The 11417-nt window shown below is 35.8% G+C and overlaps 1 non-coding gene across 1 annotated transcript; it reads right to left on the bottom strand.

Annotated features, from left to right (window-relative positions):
* Window positions 1–7429: 7429 nt before the first annotated feature.
* Window positions 7430–7536, bottom strand: LOC121208668 (small nucleolar RNA R71). The gene has a single exon (XR_005903799.1). It is a non-coding gene; the product is annotated as a small nucleolar RNA R71 (small nucleolar RNA).
* Window positions 7537–11417: the final 3881 nt, after the last annotated feature.

Here is an 11417-nt window from a genome sequence, read left to right as displayed (position 1 = left end):
AAAAGAAATTTGTATCACTTTGTGTTATTTATATAAGTGGCTGTATGTTCGGCCATGGTAATTGGCTATCTAGGTTCCATTTACAATGGCAAGTAATGTGAATTCTTGTTTGTGCATGTGAATTAGGTATTAGTGAAATAAACATAAAAGTTAGTCATGGTATATTTCATAAACACATTATGCACTGAAGTTATACGATTATCAACTGTGACTATTAAAGAAGTAATGTTGAATAAGTAATGAAACAAATACATTTGTTTTAATTAAGCTCATGAGCAAAGAGGATCTAAATCAGATAAGGGGAAAGAGAAAGCCGTCTAGTAGCCTATCCGCAGTTGCTCAAATAAATAAAGTAAGTTCTTAAGTAATCGAGTTTGATTCCTTTGTAAGTTTTAAGTTTTAAAACGGGATGAATATGAATTATGTATATAGGTTAAGGTCAATGACTTTTCTAAATGACAGCATATATGATATTATGTTTTAAATATGTGAATGAGAACTTTACAGAGTAAATTGTATAAATCTGCTAGGGACAGCAGCAGTAGCGTGTTTTGGAAAAATTACCATAAATTGTGCGAGTTGAGTTAAAGGCTGAATAAATTATATAATTAAATCTTGATGCGTCTAGTTTCGTATAAAAGAAATCGTGTAAGTAAAGGGGTTGCCGATAATGAGATTTTCAAAGTTGTGTGAGACAGAGTCAGAACGGCTCCGAAATCCCCTATTCAGTATTTGGAAAATCATTATAAATCGTACAAAAATGATTATAAGATAAAATTATATGTTTAGACTCCTGAATGAGTCTAGTTTCAAACAAAATAAACGAAAACATATTTTGAATTCTGTACATTGAGAAATTAAATTCTTAGTGAAGAGTGGTCAGAGTAGTGAAGCAGTAAAATGGGGGAAACATTAAGAAAAATATGGTATTGATTGGCCAAACCAAAAATTCTGAAAATTTTGTGAATAAAGGATATATGAGTCTATTTTCATGGAAAATTAACGGCACATAATTTGGAATTTCGTAGCCCCAGTTACAAATAATTTAACGACTGTTGTTCAGGAAAATAGCTTGTAGAGAAATTGTGGTTATGTTGTAAACATGGATAAAACTTGTTTTAGTTGCTCATAAGCTATTGATTAAACCCATATGTGAATTCTAAATTGTGATATTATAAAATGACATATGAGTGTTAGATGGATCTTTGATATTAAAATTTGTGAAATTGTAAGTTTATAAGTATTCGAATATGAAATGATAGTATGGCTTGAAATTGAATTATTCATTGGAAAATGATAGATGTAGATTCAGCCAAGACAAAGTGTATACATGAAAGTATATGTGGTATGTGAAGTATATTTGGATAATTGTGATGTGAATACATGAAAATTTATATTTTGATTTAGGATTTTATGTGATGAATGTGAATGTGTATATATGAGATAAGGCCGAATGGAAAATGTGATGAATGTGAACATGCATATATGAGATAAGGCCGAATGGCCAATGTGATGAATGTGAACATGCATATATGTGATAAGGCCGAATGGCCAATATGATGAATGTGAACATGCATATGTGTGATAAGGCCGAATGGCCAATGTGATGAATGTGAACATGCATATGTGTGATAAGGCTGAATGGCCAATGTGATGAATGTGAATATTCGTATATGTGATAAGGCCGAATGGCCAATGTGATGAATGTGAACACGCATATATGTGATAAGACAGAATGGCCAATGTGATGAACGTGGAAGTGTATATATGTGGTAAAGCCGAATGGCTAATGCGAAATGTGTATGAGATGGATATGAGGTAAAGCCAAATGGCTAATGCGAAACGTGTATGAGATGGATATGAGGTAAAGCCGAATGGCTAATACGAAACGTGTATGAGATGGATATGTGGTAAAGCCAAATGGCTAATGTGAGATATGTATGAGATGTGTATATATATATTATGGTCAACTGACAAACGGCGGAAGGTGTGTTTTATTAGAAATTTGATGAGGTAAATGAATTACAAATATGATAGTCGATGTGAATGTTGTAACATGTGAATAAATACGCATGAAACTCTATGATGTAAACCCGAGATTAAAGACCAGATGACCATATGTGGTGACTATGTCTGGGTTAAGACCCGCTGACTCGTGTGGAGATTTCATCTGAGCTAAAGGTCTCGCCGATAATCCGAGTAGAGTTTAAAGCTATAAGACTTTGCAATAAGAATTGCTTATAAATATATTCAATGCGAAAGGTTAAACAGGTATGTACTCCAAGTTTATATGTGAGCTTGATTTCAACTAAATCATAAGGTAGTTATGTGATGCATACGTGAGCAATCTATGAGACTATTCCTATGATTATGTGACATCGGATCAGTGTGAGAGGTTATGTGAAATTATACAATATATCTATGTCACATGAGCTCACTTTTATGTGAAAGTTTATCTGCCTATTGTATATGATGAGATGTCCATATTCGGTAAAGGGATGGTATGCCCGAAGGAAGAGTGAAATAAAAATACGAACAACTATGTTATAATTTGATTGTTATCTGTTGACACTGCTTAAAACTTACTAAGCATTGTAATGCTTACTCCGTTTACTTTGTTTCCTCTGTTTTATAGATCTCATTCGGAAGCTACAGACTCGAGAATCGTCAGCAACTAGTCACACTATCACTATCCACTGCTTGTTACTGTTATGTTTTGAATTATTTTATGGCATGTATAGAATAGACCAGTGGCCGAAGAATATTTTGGTTAATGTATATAAGCCATGCGAAAATGGCATCTTTTGAATGTGTACTTATAGAAGTTTAAATTTGTATCCCTGACTATCTTTAGTATTTATCTAAAGGAATGTTCTCAAAAAAAAAATTTACTGTTCTGATATGAGTTTCAAGTCTGGTAATGCCCTTCACCTATTCTGGCGACGGATACAGGATAGGGGTGTTACAGATATGTTGTTGATTGATGAATGTATGGTAAAGTATGAATTGGGTGCTAAAGGATAATGGATGGCCTAATGGCTTTAAATGACTATAAGTAGGAATGCACAATTTAAAGTCATGATATCAAGTTTTATAATGCTTGAAATTGGTGTGGAATGCCTCTAAATGGTGTAACAAATGAATGTGCATTAAGATGACTTTATGAAGAGGTGAGAGTGCCATGGTGTGGAATATTTGTGTGCTTGAATATGTCATGTTGCATGGTATAAAGTATGTTTGAATGTATGAGTGACCATGGGTGACTATTCGCTTGGAAAATGGCCTTTAAATGGTCCACACGGGTAGACACACGAGCGTGTGTCTAGATTGTGTGTGACACACGGTCTGCCCCATGGGCGTCTTGAGTGGTCGTGTGTCCCATGTACCTAAAAGTTTTAGGTCAGTATGCATGGTAGTAAACACACGTGTAGAAACACTGCCGTGTGTCTCAACCGTGTGGAGGATAGGGCCTAGCACATGGGCATGTGTCTCGGCCGTGTGCCCCAAAATGCATGATGATGTCATAAATAGAATGCTCAGGTTTTTGGACACGAACTTGTCTAGGCCGTGTGAAGGACACGGGCCAGAGACACGGGCGTGTGCTCGGCCATGTTAAAACCCCTTTAGGTTCGAAATAGAAAATAAATTCAATTAATTCCACATGGGTAAGTGACAGAGGCGTGTCCCAAGACATGGGCGTGTGCATTGCCTCCAGATGGGCGTGTAAGGCTTAAACCTAGGCATTTTTCTAAGATTTTCTTAAGCTCTCTGTTTAGTCCCGGACCATTCTTAATGCATGTTTTGGGTCTCGTAGGCCCATAATAGGGACACTATGAATGTGTTTGATTGGTTTTAATTTGGGATGAAATTTTATAGCCTGTGTTTTTCCAGAAATGTCATGTTTGTGTACGGTAATGCCCCTTTCCTTGTCTCGGTCTCGGGTGCAGGTAAGGGGTGTTAAATTTATTAGTATCAGAGCTATGGTTTAGTTGATTCTCAAACTAACCTAGCATATTTGAGTCTAGCTATACATTGCATACACATATATAAGTAATGATAGTGTGACGACTCTTGACAATATTAAAATATGTATTCATATAGCAAATGGATCCCGACAGAGCAGTGGCAGATGACGTAGAAAGTAACGCGCTTGCTCCAGTGGAAGGAGTGGTGCCATCTCACAGTAGACTTGAAATTATCAGTAGAGGGAAAGGAGGCAAAGAGGCTTTCCTTCACATGATGAATGCATGGTTTACGGAGTTCGTTCGAACGAACCTAAATGCTCAACCCCCTCACCTTCCCCACATCCTTAACCGACACCTATGATGCCTCAACATATGGATTTCATGAGATTTGCTAGAACACCTATTGATAGAATTCGAAAACCAGGTGTCGAAAAATTTAGGGCAAATGCCAATGATGACCTCGAAAGAGCAGAGTTCTGGTTAGAGAAATCAATATGGGTATTTGATGAATGGTCATGTACATCTAAGGAGTGCTTAAAATGTGCCATATCCCTATTGAGAGATGTGACGTATCACTGGTGGATAATGCTGATATCTGTGGTACCATCGGATAGGATTACCTGGGAATTCTTTCAAGAGGAATTTCGAAAGAAATACATTAGTGAAAGATTTATCGAACAGAAGCGTAAGGAATTCTTGGAATTGAAATAGGGTCGTATGACAGTCAGTGAATCTGAGAGAGAATTCGTCAGACTTAGAAAATATGCTCGAGAGTGTGTACCCTCCAAAGCTAAGATGTGTAGAAGATTTGAAGATGGGCTCAATGAGGATATTAAGACATTAGTGGGTATTCTCAAGTTGAAAGAATTTGTGGTACTTGTTGAACGGGCTTGTACAGCTAAAGACTTGGTTAAAGAGAGGAAGCAGGCTGAGTCTGATCCAAGAGATACAAGAAAGAGGTACATGAGTAAGTCCTTGCCATCCCAGTCTAAGAAGTCTAGAGAGATGTATTCTCATTCACATGTGTCAGCTAGACATTTATTCGAGAATCGTAAAAAGCAAAATTCAGGTTTTAGATCTCAGGCTACGTCTGTGGCAAGCCTGGGTAACGATAAACCTTCCAAGGCTGAATGTCCGTAATGTGGTAGATGTCATTCTGGCAATTGTAGAGTGAGTGAAGGATCATGTATTAAATGTGGTTCTTTAGACCACTTTATAAAGGACTGACCCAAGCTGATGGGAAAAGAAAGATTTCAGAGTTCAATACCAAGTGGCGCAACTTCTATGGGAAGACCCTCGAGAAATGCCGGGAATGGGTCTGGTGTAAGAATGTGATGCAAGATATAGTAGTGAGGTTGAAGCTAGGGCTCCGGCTAGAGCCTATGCCATTGATAAACCGTAATTTATACATATTTTTATCCCATGCTTAACACATTTATGGATGAATTCTCCTTAGATTTGGTGAATTCGATGCTCATAATTCTTTAATTTCATGTTTTATACTTAGGTGAGCATAAGTGAGTAAAAAGAGCGAGAAATGGGCCAAAAACAGAGAAAATAAACCCATATGAGAAATCAACATGGCCTGGACTTCCTCACATGGGTGTGTTACACGGTCGTGTCCATTTGGTAGGATCAAAGCACGACTTACACGGGTAGACAACACGCCCGTGCCTATTCAATAGCCTTGACCACAGGCTGGAGTAATCACACACGGGCATGTCCCTGTAGAGCCCAAGTATAGTCCTATTCGAAAAAGGCCACTTTGGAGGGATCTTAGGCATTCTAAAGCCTATTTAAACACCTGATGAGGTACTTAGAAGGGACACAGGGAGTAGGAGGCAGGGAATTACTCAAGGGAAGCTGATTGATCCATCTCAGAAGCCGAATTCATCGTCAAAACTGAAGATCTCCCTACAATTTCCATTCAGAGGTTTTGGGTTTTCTTTATTTTTTGTTATCTTTATTCTTGTGAGATGTTGTCTTTCATAAGTATGAACTAAACCCCCTAAATACCTAAGGGGAATGAAACCTAGGATAGGTATTGTTATTATTATTTGAATTGTATGATAAATATTTGACTTGTTCTTAATTATATGTTCTTAATTCTTGTTTTAATATTCCAAGATATTGATTCAAGTTAATGCTCTTATTCAGAGGAGGAATAGACCCTGTCTAAGAGTAAATTTGTTATAATTAAGCGGAGTTGATTGCACGCCTAGAGATAGGGTGATAAGATTTTGCCGGATTAGGATGAAACCTAATAAAGGGATCCATCGGTCGAGTTAATGCAACACTAGGGTGTTAATTAGAAAGAGATTTCAATTAATCAACCTAGGGTTAGACGTTATTAGTCTCGAGAGAGATAATAATATAACTTAAGGATTTCTATGGGTCAAGTCAAATGAATAAATCATCTGATTCAGAGTCAAATAACAAGTGAAGTCTAGGTGGATTTTTCCTTGGGTATTGTCTTAATCAATTGAGTTCTCCCAAAAGCTTTTCCCCAATTTCTCTCTGTGCACTCTTAGCTTAGTTAATTAGTTTAGATAAACAAATCCCTTAATTTTTAGGCTAGATAATGAAAAGAAAGTAATTACTAGTACTTTTGGTTCATTTGGGTTCGACAATCCGGGCTTGCTAAAGCTATACTACTTTTCGATAGGTACACTTGCCTTCATCGTGATAATAGTTAGTTTCAAGAACGATTAATTATAAATTTTTAAAACCTGTTCATAAATATCACATATCAAGTTTTTGGTGCCGTTGCCGGGGAACGAAGAAATTAGGAACACTCGATTTTTATTACTTTAGCCATCTTACTTTATTTATTTAAATTTTTATTTTCCTTTCTAATTTCTTTTACTCGTTCCTAGCAGGTTTTATAGTGTATGACTAGAAGAAACCTATCGGGACCATTACTATTTGATAGTGAGATCTATCGAATAGTTCACAGAAACCGAAGAAAAATAAGGCAAAGCTTAAGATACATAGAAGAAGAGCAAGAGGACAATATTTCAACCACAACCGAGAAGATGGCTGAAAACCAAGAAAATCTGCTACCTCCTGCGATTGCTGCTAATCAGAATCCTGCTCCACGTACTATGTATTATTATGCTAAACATTCTTTAACAGGAACTGAATCGAGCATAGTTAGGCCTGCTGTTGCTGCAAATAATTTTGAGCTGAAACCTAACACCGTTCAAATGATCCAATAGTTTGTTCAGTTTGATGGTTTGCAGGACGAGGATCCCAACGCTCACTTGGAAAATTTCTTAGATTTTTGTGACACTTTTAAAATCAATGGCATTTCTGATGATGCCATTCACCTTCGGTTGTTTCCCTTTTCATTGAGGAAAAAGGCTAAACAGTGGTTGAACTCGTTACCACGAGGGTCAATCATTACTTGGGAACAAATGACCGAAAAGTTTTTATTAAAATATTTTTCACCCGCTAAAACAGGCAAATTACGTAATGGTATCTCTTCTTTTATGCAGATGGATTTAGAAACACTCTATGACGCATGGGACAAATACAAGGATCTGTTGAGAAGGTGTCCTCACCATGGGTTACCACTCTAGCTACAGGTTCAAACGTTTCATAATGGCCTAAATCCTTCGACTCGACAAATGATTGACACAGCCACTAGTGGAACTATCAATAATAAGACACCTGAGGATGCATATGAATTTATAGAAGAGATGTCACTAAATAATTATCAGTGGCAAGTCATGAGGACAAAACCAACGAAAACAGCTGGCATTTTTAACATCGATTCGGTCACCATGCTCTCTAATCAGGTAGAACTTTTGAATAGAAAAATTGACGATTTTCTTGGTTCTTCACAGGTCCACCTAGTAATGTAGTGCGAAGCAAGTAGAGGTGGATCAAACAATTCAGAATATCCACCCTATGGCCACCACATGGAGAACGAGTAGTTAAATTACATGGATAATAATCCTCGATCTCAAAATAATCCTTATAGTAACACTTACAATGCAGGTTGGAGGAATCACCCAAATTTTTCATGGGGAGGACAAGGAAATCAGAGACCACCACCACCTTTGAGCTTTCAACAAGCACTGTACCAGCACGAAAAGAAGTCTAACCTTGAGGAGATGCTAACAAAATTCATCTTGGTGTCAGAAACTCGTCTTTAGAATACTGAGACAGCACTTAAAAATCAACAAGCGTTGATCTAAGGGCCTGAAGCTCAATAGGACAGCTCGCCAAATTAATATCTGAACGACCACCTGGAAGTCTACCTAGTAACACTGAACCAACCCAAAAGAGCATGTGAAAGTAGTTACACTAAGGAGTGGGAAAGTGCTGAATCTGAAAAGAAGCCACCACAAGAATGTAACACCCTGTACCCGAGACCGTTGCCGGAATCGAACACGAGGTGTTAACGGACTTAATTCATTATTTAATTCCATTTCTACTATTTTTAGTGATTTTTCAAATTCATGTCACTACTGCTGTCTAAATCTATTTTGTGATAAATTTTACCTATTTCATGGTTTCCATGGATTAGCTAGCAATTTGACATACATAACACCAAATATGATCATGATTAGCCATTCCAATGGCTAATCATTACCAAGCATTTCCATACCTCTCAATAACAATATCATAAGACCATATATACAAAATGATTATAATGCTATACTCAAAATATATATGTCATTTTCGCATGGCTATACTAATATATATACATTACCAAAAGATACTTAATTAACAACAAAGGTCGGTCCTATACATGCCATTATCAAAGTTCAACTAAAAGAGTACCAAAAAGGGGCTTAGATAGTGTGGATGACTTCGACTTTGACACTTCCGAGTCCGATAGCTGAAGAAAAAAATCTATAATACAGAGAATTTAAGCAACAGAGTAAGCGTTTCGATGCTTAGTAAGCTTATAAGTAAGGAAATCATTTGAAACAAAAACATAAAAGAAATAGCATTCATAAGGATAAATAATTGTCTATGCACAAGATCACATATTCATTTTAATTTACACTTCTATCAATATGTTTACACATTCGAAGTCAAACTTAACTAAATTTCATTTGAATCAATTTCATGTAACTCGAGTGAGCTATAGACTTCATATAACCCTAAGGAATGGCCGGGAGAGCATTATTCGATTACATAATCACAACTTATATTGTACCATATTTTTCCAATGTATATACGATCCATACCTGGTCATATTAGGGATTATGAGCACATTAATCGGAATTATTACAACAGAATCGCGCCTTTCCAAACATAATTACTTTCGGAATTTGGCTCGGATGTAACAACCAGCACGAATGCCTTCGGGACTTAACCCGGTTATAATAACCCGCATGAATGCCTTTGGGACTTAACCCGGTTATAATAACTAGCACAATTGCCTTTGGATCTTAGTCCGGATATAGTAACTAGCACAAATGCCTTCGGATCTTAGTCCGGATATCATCCGAATAATCATGCACATATATCAATATATCATAACACATCTGTATTTCATTTTCATTACTAGAATCAAGCACAAGACACTTATCAACCATTCCTATTTTCGGCTCAATAGCCACATACAAAGAGCATGATTTCGATTTGCTTTATAACATGATCTCTATACACATTCGGCTACCAGTCATAAGTATAAACTAATTACCTCGATACATAATTCAAGTAGAATAATTATATCACCGTTTATTTGTTATGCTTATATGTCGTGATTTAATCAAATCATAAACTAAGTTCCATTACTCAAAGACTTACCTCGGATGTTGTCGAACGATTTCAATGGCTATTCGATCACTTTTTCCTTTCCCCTATCCAACTTTGATCCTCTAAGCTCTTGAGCTAAATCAAACAATTTACTTCCCAAATCAAACATAGTCATACGGCATCCATATACATTTTAGAACCAATTCACTTGAATTAATTGCCCACTTAAGTCTCTCATCATTTCATTTTCAAATTTGTATATTTGGTAAGTCACATTAAACAATTATACATATAGCTTTAATACATTTTATACTAGCCGAAATGTACCATCAAGATATACTTTACTCAAATAATTTACCTTGGTCAAACATGTACAATGTTTTGTAGCTTAATAATTATAATATACATCATGTATTTATAATATTTATGCGGCCAATTATCCATGGTCATACATACACACAATCAAAAATAAATACCAAAATTTTCATATCCTTTATGCCCGAAGCCGAATACACTTGTCATGTTCACCTACATTTTTCAACAATTTCTTCTTAATCAAACGCATATTTGGCTAGAACCATGGAAATTTTTAGCAATTTTTTAATTTAACATCTAATCGATTATAACACATTTAAGCATTCTTTTCATTTTATTAACTCAAACCACATACATTACTCAAGTACAACATTTTCATATTCGGCATTAGCATCAAACATAATAGCCAATTCTTCCCACTTTGAATCTATGCATCTATTTGATCATAGTTTGTTCAAGCACTCATAGAACAAGATTCATCCAATTTAACAAGAAACAAAAACCTTATTTCTCCATAGCTACTATGGCCGAAAGTTCTAGACATCTCAATACCGAAATTTCTAACATGGGTTACCTAAAGAACTTGGTGATTAGTTCAAATTTATCTAACATTTCAAAAATTTACATGAATTTCATACCTCAATGAAGACCTAAATGACCGAATGGCTCCTTTCTCCCCAACTCTTCTTCTTTTTCGGTTTTTGGAAAGAAACAAGGTGAATACTTTATTGTTTTCACCCACCTACTATTTTATTTCTTTATTTTATTACATTCATTCATGATAATATGGCATTTAACTAAATAAAGCTTATAAAAATTATCATATTTTATAATATAATAGTAACATGGTCGGCCACTAACTAGAAATGAGTAAATTAACATGCAAAACCATTCCTTTAAACACATGCATTATTAAACCATTAAAAATTAACCAATCACATTTCAAAAGTATCACATATAAGTCCTATTGAATAAATTCACATGCAAATGACCAAATCAAAGCTTGAAACTTTCACACTTGTATTTACTCACTTCATAAACATGAAATATAACTTATAATTATTTTTATAGCTTGGTTTTGTGGTCCCGAAACCACTTTCCAACTAGGGTCAAATTAGGGATGTCACAAAGAAGCTGACAGAAGGGAGGTCGAACCCGAAAACAGTAACAATATAATGCCAAAAGAATATAAACCACCAATCCCATACCCAGCAAAGTTGAAATAAGACCGCCTGGACGCACAATTCGGTAAATTTCTTGAACTTTTTAAACAACTGCATATTAACTTACCTTTTGTTGAAGCTTTATCGCAGATGCCTACATATGCAAAATTTTTAAAGGAGCTTCTAACAAACAAAAGGAAGTTTGAAGACTTATCTACAGTGGAACTTAATGAGAAATGCTCAGCCATACTCCAAA

This window comes from Gossypium hirsutum, chromosome A10, assembly GCF_007990345.1.
Source record: "Gossypium hirsutum isolate 1008001.06 chromosome A10, Gossypium_hirsutum_v2.1, whole genome shotgun sequence".
Taxonomy (NCBI): Eukaryota; Viridiplantae; Streptophyta; class Magnoliopsida; order Malvales; family Malvaceae; genus Gossypium; species Gossypium hirsutum.
The sequence above is the reverse complement of the archived record's forward strand: the minus strand, read 5'-3'. Positions and strand labels throughout refer to the sequence as shown.